The sequence below is a fragment of the Bos javanicus genome, chromosome X (assembly GCF_032452875.1).
Source record: "Bos javanicus breed banteng chromosome X, ARS-OSU_banteng_1.0, whole genome shotgun sequence".
Taxonomy (NCBI): domain Eukaryota; kingdom Metazoa; phylum Chordata; class Mammalia; order Artiodactyla; family Bovidae; genus Bos; species Bos javanicus.
The window spans coordinates 142,646,068-142,669,028 of NC_083897.1; positions in this window are offsets into that span (position 1 = coordinate 142,646,068).

The window sequence follows — 22,961 nt, forward strand, 5'->3', positions numbered from 1 at the left end:
GTAATATTTTTCACATGGTCGAATACTTATCAGTACTTCAAGGGGAAAACTGGTTTGTAGATGCAAAGCGGATGAATTCCAACACATTCTCCAGCGATGAGCAAAACATAATATCTTCTGTATGTTTCTGTTCATACACGTTTCAAGACAGGGCAGATTCCACAAGCTGCTGGATGCAGAAAACTCTTTCCAAAAGTTCATCGAATCCCTAAACAACAGATTTTTTTGTGCTGTAGGAATAAACCAATTTATTTCTCCTTAGTAAAAAATGTGTTGATTGTAATGGTTTTTATTTTGACTAATAAAGATCTGTTTGAGCCTTAAAAAGGACAGGGCAGGGCTAACCCAGAGTGTTGAACGCCTGTGGTTACTTCTGAGAATAAGGACATTGAGTAGAAGGTGATTTTTTTCTTTTTTTTGAGTGGTGGCAGTGTACTTTTCTTGGTTTGACAGCTGTGCACGTATGAGCAGGTGTTTGAGATCCCTCATTGTGTGCTCTGTGCTACATCGCTTCAGTGTCCAACTCTTTGCGACCCCATGGACTGTAGCCCGCCAGGCTCCTCAGTCCACAGGATTCTCTAGGCAAGAACACCGGAGTGGGTTGCCATTTCCTTCTCCAATTTTTAATTTATGTTATTTGATCTATTTATTTGTGCTGGGACTTCCTTGGGGTGCACGCATTCCTGTCTGGTTGTGGCACGGGGGCTCCAAAGCACAAGCTCAGTAGTCCTGGCATGGGATCTTAGGTGCTCTGCATCATGTGAGGTCTCTGTTGCCCACCCAGGGATCGAACCTATGCCCTCTGCAGTGGAAGGCAGATTCTTAACCACTGGACCACCAGGGAAGGTCCCTACTCTTGGGAACTTGAGGCACCTCTCTCAGTTGTTTCCGGACGCTTCTCTTAAGGGCATCCAGTTATCAGCTTAGCAATATAATGTTCAGAATTGTTCTAAATTAGGATTTCTTTTCTGTACTAGTAGAAACAGGCTTTCATCTATGCTTTAAGTTATGGTTCTGAATACGTTTAGATCTTTTGTAATTTTTTTTTTTGTAAGAAAAATCTTTCCTGTATTCTTCTGTCTCCTGAAACAATTGGATATCTTCAATTGGGTTCAGCTGTGCTCAAAAAAAAAAAGCAGAGATTGCTTTTTCCAAAGTCAAATCAATACCAGTTATTTCTTTTCCTGCTCCGTACGCCGCAGGTCTGTTCAAGGTGAAGCCTGGTAGCGTTCCTACGGTCCTAATCCTGGCACATTTTGATTGAAATATGTATGGAGTTCTTACAGGACCTTGGTTCTATGTTCTGACTTGCAGAAACCAAGGTGGCAGTTATTTGATTTTGTGATTATTTAATGGTGTTTGCCCCAGATCCAGAGCTGCTGGGGTGCTTCCTATTTGCTCAGCATGCCAGCTATCCCAAATAATCTGATTTTCCTGAGATAGTGGACACTTATTCCTGCTGTCTGTATTTACACTCTGTCGTCATGGCATATGTTTGTTATAAGTGTTTCTTTTTTAAAAGTTAGTGTTGATTTTTTTAATGTTGTGTTAGTTTCTGCTGTACCACAAAAGTGACTCAGTTATACACATGTACACATTGTTTTTTCACATTCTTTTCTTTGATGGTTGAATCACAGGGTATGGAATACAGTTCCCTGTGCTTTACTGTGGGACCTTGATGTTTTACACGTCCTACATATTATAATTTGCAATCTGCTAATTGCAAACTCCCACCCCGTACCTCCTCAACACCCCCGCCCCCACCCTTGGCAAGCACGAGTCTGTTGTCTGGGTGTCGGAGTCTGCTTCCGTTTTGTACATAACTTCATGTATGTCGTCTTTTAGATTCCACATCTAAGAGACATCCTACGATATTTATCTTTCACGTTCTGACTTCACTTAGTGTGACCATCTCTCGGGCCATCCATGTTGCTGCAAATGGTATTATTTCATCCTTTTTTTACAGTTGAGCAATATTCCATTCTTTATGTGTGTACATGTCATTCCACAGAGTCGGACACGACTGAAGCAACTTAGCAGCAGCAGCAGCAGCATGTCATTACATCTTTATCCATTAGTCTCTCAGTGGTCACCTAGGTTGCTTGATAAGTGTTTTTTTTTTTTTTCCTGGAGCCAAGTATTGCCTTGATAATTGCTTAAATTTTAAAAGTTAGATAAACCTCAAAGGAATGCTGCATTGAATAGGCATCATATAGTTTCCAGAGTAAGTTAGCACTCCCCCATAATTGCTGCTGCATGCATGCAGTATGCGGATTGATTATTAGATAGATCATAGACAGATGAACAGATACCCGCTGCTGCTGCTGCTAAGTCGCTTCAGTCGTGTCTGACTCTGTGCGACCCCATAGACGGCAGCCCACCAGGCTCCCCCGTCCCTGGGATTCTCCAGGCAAGAACACTGGAGTGGGTTGCCATTTCCTTCTCCAATGCATGAAAGTGAAAAGTGAAAGTGAAGTCGCTCAGTCATGTCCGACTCTGTGCCACCCCATAGACGGCAGCCCACCAGGCTCCTCCGTCCATGGGATTTTCCAGGCAAGAGTACTGGAGTGGGGTGCCATTGCCTTCTCCAAACAGATACATAGATATAGGAAAAGTGTTAGTCACTGAGTCATGTCCAAGTTTCTGCAACCCCATGGACTGTAGCCGGCCAGGCTCCTCAGTCCCTGGAACTCTCCAGGAAGAATACTGGAGTGGGTTGCCATTCCCTTCTCCAGCGGATCTTCCTGACCCGGACATCGAACATGTGTCTCCTATATTGCAGGCAGATTTGTTCCCATCTGAGCTACCAGTTGATAGATAACAGATAAATGAGAATAGAATTATAATAGATAATAGAGACAGAGCCATAGCAGATACACACATAGATCTCCAGACAGAGAGAGAAGTAGAGTGCAAAAGTCTTGGCTGTCATATGTGGGGCTACGTGGGGTGTCATGTGCGATGAGGGGTATGGATTGGCATACCTGGTCTCTGTCCACCAGGTGCTGATAGGTCCTCCCAGCTGTGACAATAAAAATGTCCGTAGGCATCACCCAGCGCATCTAGGGAAGGAACATTTCACCTGGTTGCAAACTACTGCCGTAGAGAGACAGATGATGTAAGACGATGGGTGATCGATGGATAGGTGGGTGGATGGGTAGACAAGATAAAGGCTGGTGAATCTGTTCTCTGGGGCTGTTCTGGGCATTGCAGAGGGGTCAGTATGCTTGCTGGCCTCTGGCAACTGGAAACCTGTAGAATGGGGCCCCTGCCCCACAGGAAAATGTCTACAGAAAATTAAAAATGCCCACTGGAGGGAGAACCACTTCTGGGCTAAAAACAATATTCACGTATAAACACATGGATGTGTGATATGGTCTGTTACAGAAACATCATCGTAACCAAGTCAAGTAAATATGTCATAGCATCTCATTCCCGACATACATTAGTACTCCATCTCCAAAAAGTAAAAGACCACTTCCTGCCTGGGGGCTGTCCTGGTGGCTCAGCTGGTAAAGAATCCACCTGCAATGCGGGAAACCCTGATTCAATTCCTGGGTCGGGAAGATCCGATTGAGAAGGGATAGACTACCCACTCCAGGATTCTTGGGCTTCCCTCATGGCTCAGCTGGTAAAGAATCCACCTGCAATGCAGGAGACCTGGGTTTGATTCCTGGGTTGGGAAGATTCCCTGGAGAAGGGAAAGGCTACCCACACCAGTATCCTGGCTGGGAGAATTCCACAGACTGTATAGCCCACGGGGTCCCAAAGAGTCGGACACGACTGTGCGGCTTTCACTTCACTTTCCTCCCTGGCAGCAGTTTTATTATCACACTTCATGAAAATGAAGCTCGCTTTTCTGATATCATAAAATCACATTATTTAAATGCATATTTCCTCAAACGAATCCACTCACTTTTATTACTTTTTACAGAGCATTTATGTCTGTCAACTCATTATCGACTAGGGTGTTTAGGCAGAAACTGAAGTCTGTGGCAGGCAATTGTTTATTTTGGCTGGCCATAAATTAATTGTTATTTCAGTAACACTTGCTATCACATTCAGTAATCATAGCTGGCACACCTGTAAAGCCTTCTCCATCAACCTCTGTTTCATGATCACTTTCCATATCAGAATCCATCACTAACGGTTTCTGTCTTTTTGTTGGACTGACATCCGCATCGTCTGAATCAGAAACTATGTTCTGAGACAGCACTCTACTTGTTGCTCAGACAGGCAGAGAAAGCATGAGAAAGTTCACGAAAAAATTCTTCTTCACTCAAAGTTTCACGGTGCTTCATTTTTTTGATAATTTTCTGTTTATAATATGCACAAGGTCAGTGCAAAACTCAAGTGGAGAAAAAGGTGGATGTTAACAGCTCCCAGGGCCTGCACAAACTCATGTCCATTGAGTCGGTGATGCCATCCAACCGTCTCATCCTCTGTCGTCCCCCTCTCCTCCTGCCCTCAATCTTTCCCAGCATCAGGGTCTTTTCCAATGAGTCACCTCTTTGCATCAGGTGGCCAAAGTACTGGAGTTTCAGCTTCAGCATCATTCCTTCCAATGAACACCCAGGACTGATCTCCTTCAGGATGGACTGGTTGGCTCTCCTTGCAGTCCAAGGGACTCTCAAGAGTCTTCTCCAATACCACACAGACTTTCCTCCAGTTGCGGGTGGAATCTTCCCCGACCAGGGATTGAACCTTGTCCCCTGCGGTGGCGGGCAGATACTTAGCCCCTGGAGCGCCAAGGGAAGTCTCCCAGGCAAGTTTTACCTCTGTGTGTAGTCAGTTGCTTCAGTCATGTCCAACTCTCTGCGACCCCATGGTCTGTAGCCCACCAGGCTACCTCTGTCCGTGGGATTCCTCAGGCAAGAAGACTGGAGTGGGTTGCCATTTCCCCCTCCAGGGGATCTTCCCATCCCAGGGATTGAACCCCCGTCTCCTGCATTGGCAGGTAGATTAGAACTCCAGAAGCTCTACCGTGTCCACATGGAAACGTGCAGAGAGGAGGTGGATCCTGGAGACACAGCTGTGCTGTGTTTACATGTCAACTGCTGTCTGTGAGAAGTGGTGAGATCAAACAACAACAATATAAATGTAGGAAAAGCTTGCTGTCCTTTCCCCTCTAATGCGCAGGTTGCATCAGCAATCGGATATACTCACTGGTCCATAAACCTGATCGGCCACAATTCCGGTTAACCACACCCCGGGAAAAATCACGTGTAAGAAACCAGTGCTGGAATTCGTCTTTGTCCCTCCGGCAGTTACAATTCAGGGCACAAGAAAAGAAAAAAAAACAACTTGATGGAAAGGCATTAAATAGGTGGGGATTTGTCTTGCCGTGTTCAAAGAGCTTTCACTGCTGAACACTTAGATCTGGGAGACAGATCCTCTTGATGTTGTCAAATAGTAGACGTCTGAGGAAAGAAAACCAAGGTTTTATCGTCGAATGGTGCTGGCTGTGTTCGTTTCGAGGCTGGAGTTTCTCAAGAAACCAGATCAGGCCGCTCTTGCTCTTAATCTGGAGTTCTTTTATTTTTCTCTTGAACAGCCCACTTCATCACTGCTGGGGATGAAAGGCTCTGCTTTCTTTTGAAAAGAAGTGGATTCTTTTTTTCATCTTGAAGTGCTCACTCAGCTGCAAATAGCTCTTTGTCCATCCCAGTAATTGCATTTTTAATCAAGTGTTTTTTTCATTCAACTCATAGGTAGTGATACATTGTTGGTGTGATAAGTGACATCTAAAGGAACCTCTCTGGAGAGGGCAGTGGCACCCCACTCCAGTACTCTTGCCTGGAAAATCCCATGGACAGAGGAGCCTGGTGGGCTGCAGTCCATGGGGTCACTCTGAGTCAGACACGACTGAGCGACTTCACTTTCACTTTTCACTTTCCCTTTCATGCATTGGAGAAGGAAATGACAACCCCCTCCAGTGTTCTTGCCTGGAGAATCCCAGGGACGGGGGAGCCTGGTTGGCTCCCATCTGGAGGGTCTCACAGAGTCGGACACGACTGAAGCGACTTAGCAGCAGCAGCAGCAAAGGAACCTCTCAAAGCTGACATCTCGAAATGAGCAGACACTGTCTTCGTTTCCTGATTAGACAGGATGTTGTCCTTGTTGTTCAGTCTCTAACTTCTAGTTGGACTGTGTTGTGACCCCATGGATTGTAGCCTGCCAGGCTCCTTTGTCCGCGGGATTCTCCAGGCAAGAATACTGGAGTGGGTTGCCATGCCCTCCTCCAGGGGATCTTCCCGACCCAGGGATGGAACTCATATCTCCCTCCTTCATTGCAAGCTGATTCTTTACTGCTCAGCCACCGGGGAAGCCCTCCCTCTTCGTACTGACATTTTTTTTTTTTTGAAATATTAAGCTCTACTTCTGACTATAATCACATCTGGATTTAGAGGACCGATAACAGTAAAACAAAAGATAATAACACAATTTACACCAAGAGCATAGATATATATTTTCATCATATGGGCTGTTTGTTGTCCATCTTGGACATTTACGCCCACCCTGGTGGGTACCCCTCGCACATACATCCACGGGAGAGGCTTACTGGTGTCTCTACATAAGGAAAATTAGTCATCTTGCCTTGAACGTGGTTTGCTGCCATGGACTGAATACATGTGCCCCCCACTCCAGATTCTCAGGTGGAAGCCCTAAGCCCCAGTGTTCATCTTTTCTTCTGTAACGTTTATTTGGCTGCACCAAGTCTTCCTCGCTGCTCACGGGATCTTTGACCTTGCAGTCGAGGAACGCAGAGTCTTTAGCTGCTGCCCGCACAGTGCCCGTGGTGGCGTGTGGGGTCTGGCTGCCTGATCCAGCGCTGAACCCAGGCCCCCCGCCTGGGAGGGCCGAGGCCCCCGGGGGTGATCCTAGGGTGTTCATCTGGGAAGTGAGAGGGTCAGAGAGGGGGGGCTTGATCCCACAGAACTCGAGTCCTTACAGGAAGCCCCAGGAGGCTCGCTCTCGTTCCCCCTCTCGATGTCTCTCTGTGTCTCTCTTGTCTCTCTGTCTCTCTCATCTGTCTGTCTCTCTCTCTGTCTCTCTCTGCCTCTCTCATCTCTGCCTCTGTCTGCCTTTCTGTCTCTCTCTCTCGTGTCTCACTCCTCTCTGTCTCTTTGTTTCTCTCTCCTCTCTGTCTCTGCCTCTCTCCTCTCTGTCTCTCTCTCTCTGTCTCTCCTCTCTGTCTCTCTCTCTGTCTCTCTCATCTGTCTGTCTCTTGTCTCTCTGTCTCCCTCTCTTCTTTGTCTCTTTCTTCTCTCTGCATCTCTGTGTCTGTCTCCTCTCTGTCTCTCTCATCTGTCTGTCTCTCTCTCTGCATCTATCTCTGTCTCCTCTCTCTTATCTCTCTGTCTCTCCCTCTCCTCTCTGTCTCTCATCTCTCTGTCTCTCTCATCTCTGTCTCTCTCTGCCTTTCTGTCTGTCTCTCTCTGTCTCTCTCATCTGCCTCTTGTCTCTCTGTCTCCCTCTCTTCTTTGTCTCTTTCTTCTCTCTGCATCTCTGTGTCTGTCTCCTCTCTGTCTCTCTCATCTGTCTGTCTCTCTCTCTGCATCTATCTCTGTCTCCTCTCTCTTATCTCTCTGTCTCTCCCTCTCCTCTCTGTCTCTCATCTCTCTGTCTCTCTCATCTCTGTCTCTGCCTTTCTGTCTGTCTCTCTCTGTCTCTCTCATCTGCCTCTTGTCTCTCTGTCTCCCTCTCTTCTTTGTCTCTTTCTTCTCTCTGCATCTCTGTGTCTGTCTCCTCTCTATCTCTCTCATCTGTCTGTCTCTCTCTCTCTGCATCTGTCTCTGTCTCCTCTCTCTTATCTCTCTGTCTCTCCCTCTCCTCTCTGTCTCTCATCTCTCTGTCTCTCTCATCTCTATCTCTTGCCTCTCTGTCTCCCTCTCTTCTTTGTCTCTTTCTTCTCTCTGCATCTCTGTGCCTGTCTCCTCTCTGTCTATCTCTCTCGTCTCTGTCTCTCTCGTCTGTCTCTCTCTCTCTGCATCTCTGTGTCTGTCTCCTCTCTCTTGTCCCTCTGTCTCTTTCCTCCCCGTCTCTCTCTCACCACTCACTCCCTACCCAAACCACAGAAAAGTGAAAGTGAAGTCGCTCAGTCGTGTCCGACTCCTTGCGACCCCACGGACTGTAGCCCACCAGGCTCCTCTGTCCATGGAATTCTCCAGGCAAGGATACTGGAGTGGGTTGCCATTTCCTTCTCCAGAAGATCTTCCAGACCCAGGGACTGAACCCATGTCTCCCGCATGGTAGTCAGACGCTTTACCATCTGAGCCACCAGGGAAGACCAAACCACAGAGGTGACTGCCAAACACATCGTGACAAACTTCAGATTCCACACTTCTGATTGACGATGCCTTATCTACCATATGGCATAATTTAATGAGCTAAAATTGACCTTTATCTAGTTATTAGTTATAGGTGTATTATTAGCAGAAAATACTCTGTTAGAGTCTTAACCCCGGAAAAAATGATGGTAGGGACCACACTATAAAGTTAGTGTAGGGCTTCCCTGGTGGTCCAGTGCTCAAGAGTCTGTGCTTCCACGGCCCCCAACGCAGGTTTGACAACTAAGATCCCATAAACCACGAGATGCCACCAAAAAAAAAAAAAAATCCAGTTAATGCACATTGTGGGGAGGGGAGCCATAATCAGGAATTATAATGCAAAGCAGTCCCCAGACCCAGAGTGTAGGGGAAAAAAAGAGGTGGGTTTCTGCAGTGTGGCAGCCTGGGTCACTTTCTACTGCTACCTTCTCCCAAGATCTGTAACCTAAGCATGGGGTTCTTGCTAAATCACATTTAACTCTTTGTGACCCCATGGACTGCAGCATGCCAGGCTTCCCTGTCCATCACCATCTCCCAGAGCTTGCTCAAACTCATGTCCATCGAGTCGGTGATGCCATCCAACCATCTCATCCTCTGTCATCCCCTTCTCCTCCTGCCCTCAATCTTTCCCAGCATCAGGGTCTTTTCCAATGAGTCAGTTTTTCACATCAGGTGGCCAAAGGATTGGAGTTTCAGCTTCAACATCAGTCCTTCCAAAGAACACCCAGGACTGATCTCCTTAAGAATAAACTGGTTGGATCTCCTTGCAGTCCAAGGGACTCTCAAGAGTCTTCTCCAACACCACAGTTCCAAAGCATCAATTCTTCTGTGCTCAGCTTTCTTTATGGTCCAGCCGTGACATCCATACATGACCACTGGGAAAACCATAGCCTTGACCAGACGGACCTTTGTCAGCAAAGGCATGCTTTGGACTAGAGTGGGTTTATGCTGTGTGTGATACACAGGAACATATACCCTGGGTATCGATGCTTAAATTTCATTTCTTAACTGTCATTGGAAAGACACCTTCCTTAGGAGGGTTTCAAAGACCACTCTCGACAATGCAAAACACAAAACGGCTTGTTAGGAATCTGACTTGAATTGCAGCTGATTTCTGTATTAATTTGGGTGCTTGCTCAGTTGCTCGGTTGTGTCTGACTCTTTGCAACCCCTTGGACTGTAGCCCACCAGGCTCCTCTGTCCATGGGATTTTTCAGGCAAGAATATTGAAGTGGGGTTGCCATTCTCGTCTCCAGGGGATCCTCCCGACCCATCTCCCATTAGATGGGTTACTTTTTAAGCCTTTTAATCTGTATTGGTGTTTACATAAGATGAAATGTAAGCATATGAAAAGATAGCATGTGCTGTCATTGGCCGAGATTCTGTTTTGTTTCCTTCAATGAGATTTGATCTGTTTCTTCACAGAGCCTTTCTTTATTAAATGCACTGCAAATATTTTATATACTTACTGGATTTTGAATAGAATCTGTCCATATTTCTTTCTAGGCTTTTATTGCTAGTATAGGACAAAAGCTAAAAAAAAATTTTTTTTATTTATTTCTTCTGCATTGTAAGCAAATTGCCTTTTTCCTCTTAATAGGATTTTAATACACCCTCTTAGGTACACATTCATGCTATGAGCTAAAGAGTCACATTTTGTTTGTTCTTTTCCAATACTGATAACACATTTTCATTTACTCCCCTCATTGCATTTTCAAGAAATCTTTTTAAAAAATCGTTTGGCATAATGGAAAGAGAAGGTACAACTGTCTGGTTTTTAAATCTGATCCTGGTATTGATTTTAGAAGATGCTTTTTTTAATGTGAGTTTATTTTTTGTTTGTTTTGTATTATCTTCTTGTTACCTTTTTGCTTTGAGCTGCCTAAGTAATTTCGAGTGAATTTCCCATGTCTCTTGATATAATCCCGTGGCTTTCTGCTTGCATGGGTTGAATGAATAGATTATTCTGATATTGATAGATTTTCAAACACAGAAAGGCCTCATCATTCATCCCCGTAACCCTGTGTAGGGAAAGGTTATCGTTTGTTGTATTTTTCATTTTTTATTTTATGGCTGTATAGCTGAGTTACAATGTTGTGTTAGTTTCAGCTGTACAGCAGGGAGATTCAGTTATACATATATTCATTCCCTTTTAGATTCTCTCATCAGAAGTTATCCCAGAATAGTGAGTAGAGTGACCTGTGTCATACAATAAGCCCTCGTGTGTAGCTGTTTTGTTCAGAGTGGTGTGTTTGTGTTAATCCCAAACTCCAAATTTATCTATTTCCCCTTTGGTAAGTATAACTTTGTTTTCAATATCGGTAAGTCTGTTTCTGCACTGTAAATAAGTTCACTTATTTCTTTTTTAAAAGTAAAAATGTCTTCTTTTTTTTGAAGGCATAATTAGAGTCCACATATGAATAGAAACTTAGTATGATAATGTAAATATCTAAGTGGATAATCTAAGTATCTAATCTAAGTGGCCAATCTAAATATCTAAATATACTAAGATACTATGTACAATCTAAATATAATTTATATACAATCTAAATACAATCTATATACAATCTGAATATACTAAGATACTAAGTGGTATCTTAGTATCTTTCAGTCCAGCGTGTTGCTGCAAAGGGCATTGTTTCATTCCTTTCATGGCCGAGTAATGTTCCATTGTGTGTGCATATCTCCTGTTTATCCATTCCTCCGCTGATGGACGTTGAGGTTCCTTCTCTGGCTGTTGTAAATACTGCTGCTATGAAGTGTGGGGCACAGGCATCCTTTTCTGTTATGTTATTTTTTTTTAGAAAAGCTATCATTTTTGAACGTGGTAACAGCTTTTAAAGACACTGATGTTCTCCAACTGTGTCGGGATAGCAATGTTCTGTTCCCAAGTGTCTTCACACTTCTCCAGGCTGAGCACAAGGAAGAATCTACCCACGTGTCCGTCTTCCGCCTCTTAGCTTCTTAAGCTTCAGGGACACGAGAATGTGAGTTCACAGCTGCAAGGAACTGTCTTGGAGCACACTCTGGGAGATGGTAAAGAACAGGGAAGCCTGGGGAACTGCAGTCCATGCCGTTGCAAAGAGTTGGACATGACTTGTGACTAAACAACAACCAAAATGCATTAAGGCCAGGGGGCCCCCGATTTTGGAAGGAGAGTCTTCCTGTGCTAAGCTTCGAAAAGTGTGAAGACACTTGGGAATAGAAAACATGCCTCTGAGTCTTCATGTCTGATGGCCTGGTATCGATTTAGGAAAAGAGCAAATTGATACTCTTTATTGGAGAAGCAGTGTTATTTCTAACAAATAAACATAACAGACATATAGATATCATTTGGTTCCACACACTTATACTTCTGAAAGCCTTCACTAATTTGACACAGAAACTGGGTCAAAAATACACCCCCCCCAAAAAATGTCATGTGATGACTTGGAAAACTTTCTTTTTGACCACAAAGGCACATACCACGTGGAATCTTAGTTTCCTGACCAGGAATCGACCCCACGCCCTCTACAGTGGAAGGACTTAGTCTTAATCAGTAGACCACCGGGAAAGTACCCTGGAAAACATTTTTATAAGACAGATGAGAAAGCTACAAATTCAACTTCACAGTGTAATTTATTTTTCTATATTATACCTCCTTCATAAAAATTGCTTACATTAATACAATTATAACTAATTGTTAGAATAAATCTTAAATTTCTAGGCATATATTTTCATTTAGAGAAGTGACATTTGACAATATGCGAGTCTTTTGTTCTGTGCATATAAAAGCCTATGCTTGTTTATTTTTCTGCTCTTAAAAAAATAGAAGCCGTACTGCATTTAAACTGGAACAAAAGGACCGTTTCTGAGCGCACATACTGTTTGGAGATACCGAGGAAACATTTCATGCAAAGATGGGCACAATAAAGGACAGAAACAGCCCATACTGTAGACGGCAACAATAATCTGAAATTTAGTTTGTCTCCCAATTAAATTCTACCTAGACTCATTAGTGGTCCAAATTGAATTTTATTGTCCTGTATAATTGCTAATGATAGTTAATCAGCAATAAAGATGCAAGTATTTCTGGTTTTGGTTTGAAGGCTTTTTTTTTTTATATCCTCTCACATTATCCACTAATGAGAACATTTTAGAGAACTGGATCTAGCAGTTTCTTCTAAAAACATTAAGTACAAACTCAGTCAGGCAGTGTTTCCTACAGGATTTACGCCACTTCTGGATGATACAAAACTGGGATCTCAAAAAGCTACCTCTGTGAGGGAATCTGTTTCTTTGTATTTCATGCTGCTGTCCAGAACCTATAAAAACCATTGTTGACTGTTTTTTTAAAAAAAAAAAAATTCACCCCTCTTTTCTTGTCTGAACTGCTGAATCATACTGAGATGTTAAATCAGGAAAAACAGTAGTTGCAGTAAACGCAGTCCTGTGCTCTGTCTTCACCACTTAGGGCAGGAAGAAGGAAGTGGAATGAAAAAAACAAGAATGAAACCCATTCTGAATAGAAAGAACAAGAAGAGTAACTCACAGTAACTTCAGTTCAGTTCAGTCGCTCAGTCGTGTCCGACTCTTTGTGACCCCATGAATTGCAGCATGCCAGGCCTCCCTGTCCATCACCAACTCCCGGAGTTCACTCAGAGTCACTTGAACTCAACTGAATCACTTGCAAAAAAACTAATGGCTTTACCAAAACAGATACAGACTCACAGACGTTGAGAACAGATTGTTGCTTACCAGTGGGGGACGAGTCCGTGATGAGCAGATAGATCCTACTGCATAAAAAATAAGGACCTCCTGCACAGCAAAAAGAACTATACTCAACATACTGTAATAAACTATAATGGAAAATAATCAGAGAAAGAACATATATATATATATATCCGAAACACTGTGCTGTTCACCTGAAATATTGTAAACAGCTCTACTCCAAATTTTTTTTTTTTTTCAAAGCAGATCTACTGTGTCAGTAAACCTTAAAAGCTCAATTCCAGAATCTGGTATGAACATAGAAGACATCTGTTTAAATCAGGCCTGATGGCTCTTCCATCCCTACTGTTGGATGAGTAAGACACACAGCAAAATGCTTTCATTGCACCAAGTGAGTTGTAACCATCACACAGCATCCTATAAAATTATGAAAATCTGGTGGGCTGCAGTCCATGGGGTCTCTAAGCGTCAGACATGACTGAGCGACTTCACTTTCACTTTTCACTCTCATGCATTGGAGGAGGAAATGGCAACCCACTCCAGTGTTCTTGCCTGGAGAATCCCAGGGACGGGGGAGCCTGATGGGCTGCCGTCTATGGGGTCGCACAGAGTCGGACACGACTAAAGCGACTTAGCAGCAGCAGCAGCAGCAGCAGAGACTCACTGGGCTTGATTTGAGCAAGCTCTGGGATGATAGTGAGAGATAGGGAAGCCTGGCGCGCTGCAGCCCATAGGGTCGCCAAGAGTCGGAGACGACCTAGCGACTGAGCAAGAAAGCAAGTTCTTTTTTGCAAATACAGCGACAGAAAGGCCTGTTAGGTGTTATGGATATAGTATGTCTTATTACTTAGCATCAGTGGTAGAGAATTGAAAGTCACAAGGAGCAGCAGGCCCTGTGTTCCTTCCTAAGCAAGGAACTCTGTTTTCTCATGTAAAGAGTCACGTTAGGACCCATTGGAGGCTAGGGAACAGGGCTTAATAAGCAGGCATGTGTAGGAGACAACGTTAACGCGTAACTTTATGAAGCTCTTCACTGCGGTATTGAAAACATTAGGCTCAGGATCACTTAACCGTATCAGCTCATTAAGCAAAATATATTCCGGGTTTTGCATGTAAATCTACACATGAAACTAGGACAGAGTGTCTTGTGCCGACAACCTGAGATTTGAGAAGGAGACAGGTAGGGTTTTGGTTAATTTTTTTGGATCCGACCTTTTCCAAGCAACTGAGCATCTATGTCTGCTGAGCGTAGGCTGTGTCCATGACAAAGACTTAACAGGGTTTATTGTCTTTGAAATGTTGGCTTTGAAAGGAATGCGTCCTTGCAGCCCATTTGGGGCAGAAAATGAGATGATCTCATAGATGGTAATAGCAGTCCTTGGGGTTTCCCTGGTGGCTCAGATGGTCAAGAATCTGCCTGCAATGCAGGAGACTCAGATCTGATCCTTGGGGGTTGTGAAGATGCCCTGGAGAAGGAAATGGCAACCCACTCCGGTATTCCTACCTGGAGAATCTCATGGACAGAGGAGCCTGGTGGGCTACAGTCCATGGGGTCACAAAGAGTTGGACACAACTGAAGTGACTAGACAAAAGCAAAATATACATATTCTTTGTTTTATATCCTATACCATTATAGGTTATTGAATGTAATTCCAGTGCTTATGCAGGGTCCTTGTTGGTTATCTTGTAGCTGTCTGTATGTCTCAATCCGAAACTCCTAATCTGTCCCAAGCACCCCTCTTTGGTAACCATACGTTTATTTTCTATGTCTCTGAGTCTGCTTCTGTTTTGTAAATAAAAGTTGATTTGTATATATAGTTTTAGTTTCCACATATAAATGATATCATATGACATTGGTCTGTCTTTCAAATTTATGTAGTTGATGGGAAGAGCATTGTTTTGGTATAACTTTCTTGTGTGTGTGTGTGTTGTGTGTGTGTGTTGTTTGTTGTGTGTGTGTTATGTGTGTTTGTGTGTTTGTGTGTTGTGTGTGTTTGTGTGTTGTGTGTGTTGTGTGTTGTGTGTGGTTGTGTGTTTGTGTGTTGTGTGTGTTTGTGTGTTGTGTGTGTTTGTGCGTTGTGTGTGTTTGTGTGTTTGTGTGTTGTGTGTTGTGTGTGTTTGTGTGTTGTGTGTGTTGTGTGTGTTTCTGTGTTGTGTGTGTTTGTGTGTTGTGTGTGTTTGTGTGTTTCTGTGTTGTTTGTGTTTCTGTGTTGTGTGTGTTGTGTGTGGTTGTGTGTTTGTGTGTTGTGTGTGTTTGTGTGTTGTGTGTGTGTGTGTTGTGTGTGTGTACATGTACCCACTCAGCAGCTCAGTTTTATACTGGAAGAAAAAACAAGTGTCAATATTAGTCTCTCAGTCGTGTCCAATTCTTTGTGGACTGTAGTCCACCAGGCTCCTCTGTCCACGGGATTCTCCAGGCACAATTACTGCAGTGGTTGCCCATTCCTATCTCCAAGGGATCTTCCAAGCTCAGGGATCAAACCTGTATTCCTTGCACTGCAGGCAGATTCTTTACCACTGAGCCCATAGCAATCATACATACCAAGAATTCGAAATGTGTACGCAAGGTGAAGGGAGGAAATCTACATAGATTCAACCATGCTTGTGCAAAAAAAAGATATTCTACCCATGTCGTTAGGGAAAAGTGAAACATGAAAACCCACTTCTTTGCTGTGTAACCACTGGACTGCAGTCTTGCTCTTTCAGGAAAATATTTATTTATTTGGCTGTGCTGGGTCTTATTTGGGGCATATGGGGTCATGATTCTCTGACCCGGGATTGAATCCGGGGCCCCTTGCCACTGAGAGCACAGAGTCTTAGCCATTAGTCCACTGGGGCGGACTGTGTGCCCTGTCTTTCGAAATCCCCCAGACCTTTGCACCTCTTTATACGCTCACAGACATACGGTATTTATAAGCGTGTTTTGCACGTCTTATTTTGCTTTAGCGCTAAAGCAGGATTTGTGGGCTTTAACAGTGGTGGTATTTGATGCTAGATAATTCTATGCTCTGTTGGGGGGTTGCACATGATTGGGTATATTTAGCAGCATCTCTGACCTCTTTCCCCCCTGACATCAGGAGCATCCTCAGTTGGGATAACCTAAACTGCACCCCCATGTTGCTAAATGTACTCCACGCTCTGGGACCAAAGTTGTACCTGTTAAGAATCTCTGCTCTAGACAGTTAATGGTACACCACTCATCTCTCCACTAGATCAGACGTGTCCTGATGATGCTGTTGTTGAGTCGTGTCAGACTCTTTGAGACCCCCAGGGACTGCAGCATGCCAGGCCTCCCTGTCCATCACCAGCTCCCTGAGTTGCTCAGACTCGTGTCCATCGAGTCGGTGATGCCATCCAACCATCTCATCCTCTGTTGCTCCCTTCTTCTCCTGCCTTCAATCTTTCCCATCCTCAGGGTCTTTTCCTGGAAGTCAGTTCTTTACATCAGGTAGCTTAAATATTGGAACTTCAGCATCAGTCCGTCCAATGAATATTCAGCACTGTATGGTTTATGTCTGTATGTAAAAGAAATGTGTGCAATGATACATTGCCGACTTTTGCACTGGTGCAGGGATTTATCTCTGGGATTAAATTGGATTGGGTGGAGCGGGGGTGATGTTTAGCAAAATGACTGTGTCTAAGCATGGCTCACTGAAGACAGGTCACTGGTACAAGGAGAAAAAATGTATAAAAATGGTATTGTGTCTTCACTGTAAATAAAACATGAAACTTTTACACAGCCCAAAAGATACGAAACAAACACCAGTTTGACCCTTTATAAGAAATTAAGTTGGAGACACAGTTTCAAACCGGAAGAACTGTTGCATAGAAATTCACACCCAAGGTGGGGAGGTTGTCAGGGTCCCCGAATTTCACGTTGATCACCCTGAGACTAAGGACTTAAGGTCAAACTTGACATTAATTAATAACATCGGCAGCTTCCGTCTACCTTCAGGTGCCTGTTAGTTTTAAGTTTGTCAACATGGTGAAAATAATTTTGTTTTGTACAGCTACTGGTTCAGAAATATAGTGGTGTTGCACGGTGTTCATATATGTATCAAATGCTGTCTCCTTCTGTCTGATGAACCTGAGAGTCCATCGCCGATGCTTTAAAAAAAATAAATTTTTAAGTGTAACCATTGATAATGTCAGTTGCTATATTTGCAAACAAAAAAGTGAACCAAAAGACTATCACTGTGAATGTAATATGTGTTGCTATCACCAATATTTTTGAGAAAAATTCATGATAATGAAGGCATGCAGAAATGGTCACTTTCATAAAATTGTTGTATTCCACGCCTAGGAACTTATCGTTAGAAATGCGCCCAAGAGCCAAGTGTTCTTTACTGTAGAAGGTTCACAGCATTTTGAATGCAGACCTGCTCCACATAATCTCAGTGTACAATCATAAATCTCAACAGACACGAATTTGAGCAAAATTGGGGAGATGGTGAAGGAGAGGGAAGCCTGGCGTGCTGCAGTCCGCGGGGTCGCAAAGAGCTGGACACGACTGAGCGGCTAAACAACAAGAAATCAATTAAAGGAGCGTTGTGTGATGGGATTTTTAAGTGAAAAAGTTTGCTACAGAGCATTTCAAGTAGTCTCAATTATGTAAATGTATACAAATGTGTAGCAGCAACAGGGAGACTGCAGAAAATTGAAGGGATAAAAAGAGACCGGTGATGAAAGAGGAACGCATTCAAAAGAAGACTGAAAAATACCTACATTCTGATAGAAACGGGACACAGAAGCTGATCACTGCCTTGTTGCCATATTTCTTTGCATATTTCTTTCCTCTGTCCACAAGGGGCTCACTAGCTACAGACTGCAGAGTGCATGGTCTGTTCAAGGATGTCAGTCCTCAGCCAGTATGACCTTGCCTCTGAAAGCCATAAATCCTGGCTTCTCCTAGGAGCTCTGGTCTCCTCTCTGCTTTCTTTGAAAACTTGGAATCAAGGGGGAAGACGTCTAACTATTTTAAGTTCCCTGTACATTAAACTCTTCAAACCTAATGGGTGCACGGTCTCTATGGCCATCTAGAGATAGCTCCTCCACCATCGCAGGCTAGCCACGATGGATGTTCTTGCTGTCTTTTCACGTTTGCAGTCCAGTTCAGTCGCTCCGTCGTGTCTGATTCTTTGTGACCCCGTGGACTGCAGCACGCCAGGCTTCCCTGTCCTTCACCAACTCCCGGAGCTTGCTCAAACTCACATCCCATCGAGTCGGTGAGGCCATGTTTCATGTTTTAGCATTGCTTAATTGACGTATAGTCAGTTTACAAAGTTGTGTGACTTTCTGCTTATAGCAAATTGATTCAGTTTTATATATATAAATATTGTTCGTATTGTCTTCCATGACGGCTTATTACAGGATATTGAATATAGTTCCCTGTACTTTACAATGCAAAGTTGTCATTTGTCATCCTGTGTATACACTAGCCTGCCTCTACTAATCCCAGCCTCCCACCCCGTCCCTCCCCCACGGCAATCACGAGTCTGTCCCCTGTGTCTGCGGGTCTGTTTTCTGTCTCACAGATCAGCTCCTTTGTGCCGTGTATTAGATTCCACGTATCAGCGGTCTCATACAGTATTTGCATTGCTCCTTCTGACTCAGTTCAGCTAGTGTGATCGTCTCTAGGTCGATCCATGTTGCTGCAATTGGCATCACTTCATTCGTTTTGCTGGCTGAGTAATACTCCTCTCTGTATGTGTAGCATTTCTTTGTTACGTGATGGATGTGCTCGCTTGTGAACTTCCTTTCTCCCAGAGAGGCTGCTTTCCCAGTACATGGTGTGGAGTTTCTGCACCCAGGGAAGGGCATGCCTCCTACCTTTTGCTTTGGGCATATGCTCGTTTTCCTCTTTGTCCGCTGAGCTGGAAAGCAAACCAGGATTGCATGTCGCTGCCCCCTCTGGAGTCCGGGGCGTGGAGAAACACTAAGCGTCTGTCTGTGCGCCTGCTTCTGTTGCTGCTACCGCGTCAGTGGAGAGAATGAGTGATACCTGTGTGTGTGTAAAATTAAAAGGAGCACTTGAGAAGCACCAGAGAGGTTCTTAAGAAGAGGCTGCAAGGCAGCTGGATGTGGAAGAAATGTAGGGCTTCAAATGTTTATGAAATAACAATGTTCAGAGGAACAGACTGGTTTCTTCTGAAGAAATGGGTGCTTGGACCTTCAGGTCAGCCCAAAAGTAAACGCTAGATGATCTAAACATCCATGTCTATCTTCTGCCTGTTCTCCATCTACTACCTCTCTACATATCTATGCGTCCTCTATTATCTACCTATGAAGTCAATTTCAGTATCATATTTAGAGCCTTTTAGAAGGGACAGTCTGGAGCAGGAACTGGCTACCCACTCCAATATCCTTGCCTGGAGAATTTCATGGACAGAGGAGCCTGGTAGGCTGCAGTCCATGGGTCACTAAGAGTCAGACACGACTGAGTGACTTCACTTTCACTTTTCACTTTCATGCATTGGAGAAGGAAAGGGCAACCCACTCCAGTGTTCTTGCCTGGAGAATCCCAGGGACGGGGGAGCCTGGTGGGCTGCCATCTATGGGGTCGCACAGAGTCGGACACGACTGAAGTGACTTAGCAGCAGCAGCAGCGGCCTGTACCTTCTCCAGGGGATCTTGGCAACCCAGGGATTGAACCCAGGTCTCCCGCATGGCAGGCAGATTCTTCACCAGCTGAGCCACCGGGGAAGCCCACACTCAGGCAGACACAGAGAGAAAAGTGCAGGAGAGAATGTCGTGAAATGACGTAGAAGGATGCCCTCTGTGGACTGGACTCTGCCCCTCTGTCTGCATACACACGGATAGACACTCACTGTGGATAAAGAATTTGTGAGAGCTTTCATCAGACCCTAACATAAGAATCTGGGCCCGCAGAGCAAACCCACCTGGGAATATTCTCAAGAACGGTTCATCGCCTGAAAGTGTTTAGCTGATAACCACCCAAGGCGAAAATGCTGCTCAGAGAAAGCACGGCACTCGAAAACATAATTAATACTATTAGTGCAGAACGCAAGTTGTAACTCTTCAAGGAATTTTCACGTTTGCCGTGCCATTCAAAGAGTTCTATATTTCCCATGATCCTTTATGGGTTTTTACATTCATTTTATTGAACTTTTTGTTTGGTCTTGGAGTGTAGCCAATTAACAATGTTGTGATGGTTTCAGGTGGACAGCCAAGGGACTCAGCAATCCATACACATGTATCCATGCTCCCCCAAACTCCGCTCCCATCCAGGCTGCCGCATGACACTGAGCAGAGTTCCCTGTGCTGTCCAGCAGGTCCTTGCTGGTTCTCAATGTTAAACACAGCAGTGTGTCCATGTCCATCTCAAACTCCCTGACTATCCCTTCCTCCCTCCTTCCCCCTGGTGACCATAAGGTGATTACAGAGTATTGAGCAGAGTTCCCTGTGCTGTCCAGCAGGTCCTTGCTGCTTCTCCGTGTTAAATGCAGCAGTGTGTCCATGTCCATCCCAGACTCCCTGACTATCCCTTCCCCATCCTTCCCCCCTGGGAACCCTAAGTTGCTCTCTCAGTCCGTAAGTCTGTGTTAAAGTGTTCTTTATGATCAGATGTGGGCTTTTGCCAAAACTGCTCTGAAATTAGATAAAGATGAAGCCTAGGACTAGGAAGTTTTAAGGGCGCGATTTCATTACAAAAGAGATGGATCTCCAAAGATTGTGTTGTGTGAGATGCTGACATACAACAGGGGCAGAAAGCCCACTTTGCCTTTAAAGGAGTCTGATCTGAACTCTCGGCATTTATTCAGATGTTCACAGTCTGTCTTGTATGAAAACAGGCGTTTTGACATAAATAGAGGCAGCTTTGAAGAAGTGAGTTTTGTTATAAGCCACCAACAGTGAAACATAATCCTCTTTATAAAGAAGGAAAGCTTGCCCCAGTCGTCAGGGGACCTCAGTTTATTTTTGCTTACCCCCGCAAGATCATATACTGTTTTGAAAGAAGGCTTTGAGAAAATAAAAAGCAGAAATGTGCTGAATCATTCATTCTTACAAAACGTAGTATGGTTGGTTTCTACCACTTCAGACTACGTGGCAGAATACATCAGAGTGATGACATTTAAAAAGATTTAAACAGAAACAGGTTGCATTATTTGCAACGTGATGAAGGAGTTTTCACACTGTTATCGAAATGACCAAGGAAACCAATGCACTGGTGCGTAAATGAAGCCTTTCGTATTTGCTGTTGCTTTTGTCCAGGCACTAAGTCACGTTCAGCTCTTTGTGACCCCATGGACTGCAGCATGCCAGGCCTCCCCGTCCATCACCATCTCCCAGAGCTTGCTCAAACTTTTGTCCATCGAGTTGGTGATGCCGTCCAACCATCTCATCCTCTGTCATCCCCTTCTCCTCCTGCTCCCAATCTTTCCCAGCATCAGGGTCTTTTCCAGTGAGTCAGCTCTTTGCATCAGGTGGCCAAAGCATTAGAGTTTCAGCTTCAGCATCAGTCCTTCCAATGAACACCCAGGACTGATCCCCTTTAGGATGGACTGGTTGGATCTCCTTGCAGTCCAAGGGATTCTCAAGAGTCTTCTCCAACACCACAGTTCAAAAGCATCAATTCTTCAGCGCTCAGCTTTCTTTATAGTCCAATTTTCACATCCATACATGACCACTGGAAAAACCATAGCCTTAACTAGACAGGCCTTTTTGACAAAGTAATGTCTCTCCTTTTTAATATGCTGTCTAGGTTGGTCATAACTTTCCTTCCAAGGAGTAAGCGTCTTTTAATTTCATGGCTGCAGTCACCATCTGCAGTGATTTTGGAGCCCCCAAAAATAAAGTCTGACACTGTTTCCACTGTTTCTCCATCTATTTGCCATGAAGTGACAGGACCGGTTGCCATGATCTTTGTTTTGTGAATGTTGAGCCTTAAGCCAACTTTTTCACTCTCCTCTTTCACTTTCATCAAGAGGCTCTTTAAGTTCTTCTTCACTTTCTGCCATCAGGGTGGTGTCATCTGCATATCTGAGGTTATTGATATTTCTCCCGGCAATCTTAATTCCAGCTTGTGTTTCCTCCGGCCCAGCGTTTCTCATGATGTACTCTGCATATAAGTTAAATAAACAGGGTGACAATATACAGCCTTAACGTACTCCTTTTCCTATTTGGAACCAGTCTGTTGTTCCATGTCCAGTTGTAACTGTTGCTTCCTGACCTGCATATAGGTTTCTCAAGACGCAGGTCAGATGGTCTGGTATTCCCATCTCTTTCAGAATTTTCCATAGTTTGTTGTGATCCACACAGTCAAAGGCTTTGGCATAGTCAATAAAGCAGAAGTAGGTGTTTTTCTGGAACTGTCTTGCTTTTTTGATGATCCAGCGCATGTTGGCAATTTGATCTCTGGTTCCTCTGCCTTTCCTAAAACCAGCTTGAACAGCTGGAAATAGGGATTCTTTCAGTATTTTTTTTTTCCTTTTCAATGAGAATTTCAGAGAGTTCATGTTTCATTACCGAGTGACAGTGAAATATTTGGAAGATCCTCCTACTGAAATCAGAGGACCATTGTGACTGCTACCTCTGAAGACTCAGAGCTAATTAATGTCTTCCATTCATAGTGTTTATGTGTTGAATAAAATGAAGTCAAAATATTAAATAATACAGCACAAGTATACAGTATGGTGAGCTGGCTCCTTATCAACTTGGGATCTTCAGCTTCTTCAACAGACCATAAGGAGTTTTTGTTGCTCTATTTTCATAGAAAGCAAAGTCAGTTAAGTGATATTTTCTTTCTACCTCAACATTTTTTTGTTGTTGTTACTAAGGATTTTTTTTGTTTCTGAAAATATAACTTTGAACAGCTTTGCTTATTATGATGATGTTCAACGAGTAAGTTTAAAAAAAAACATGTTTTTTGTTCACTCGCAGTATAGTTAATTTACAATGGCT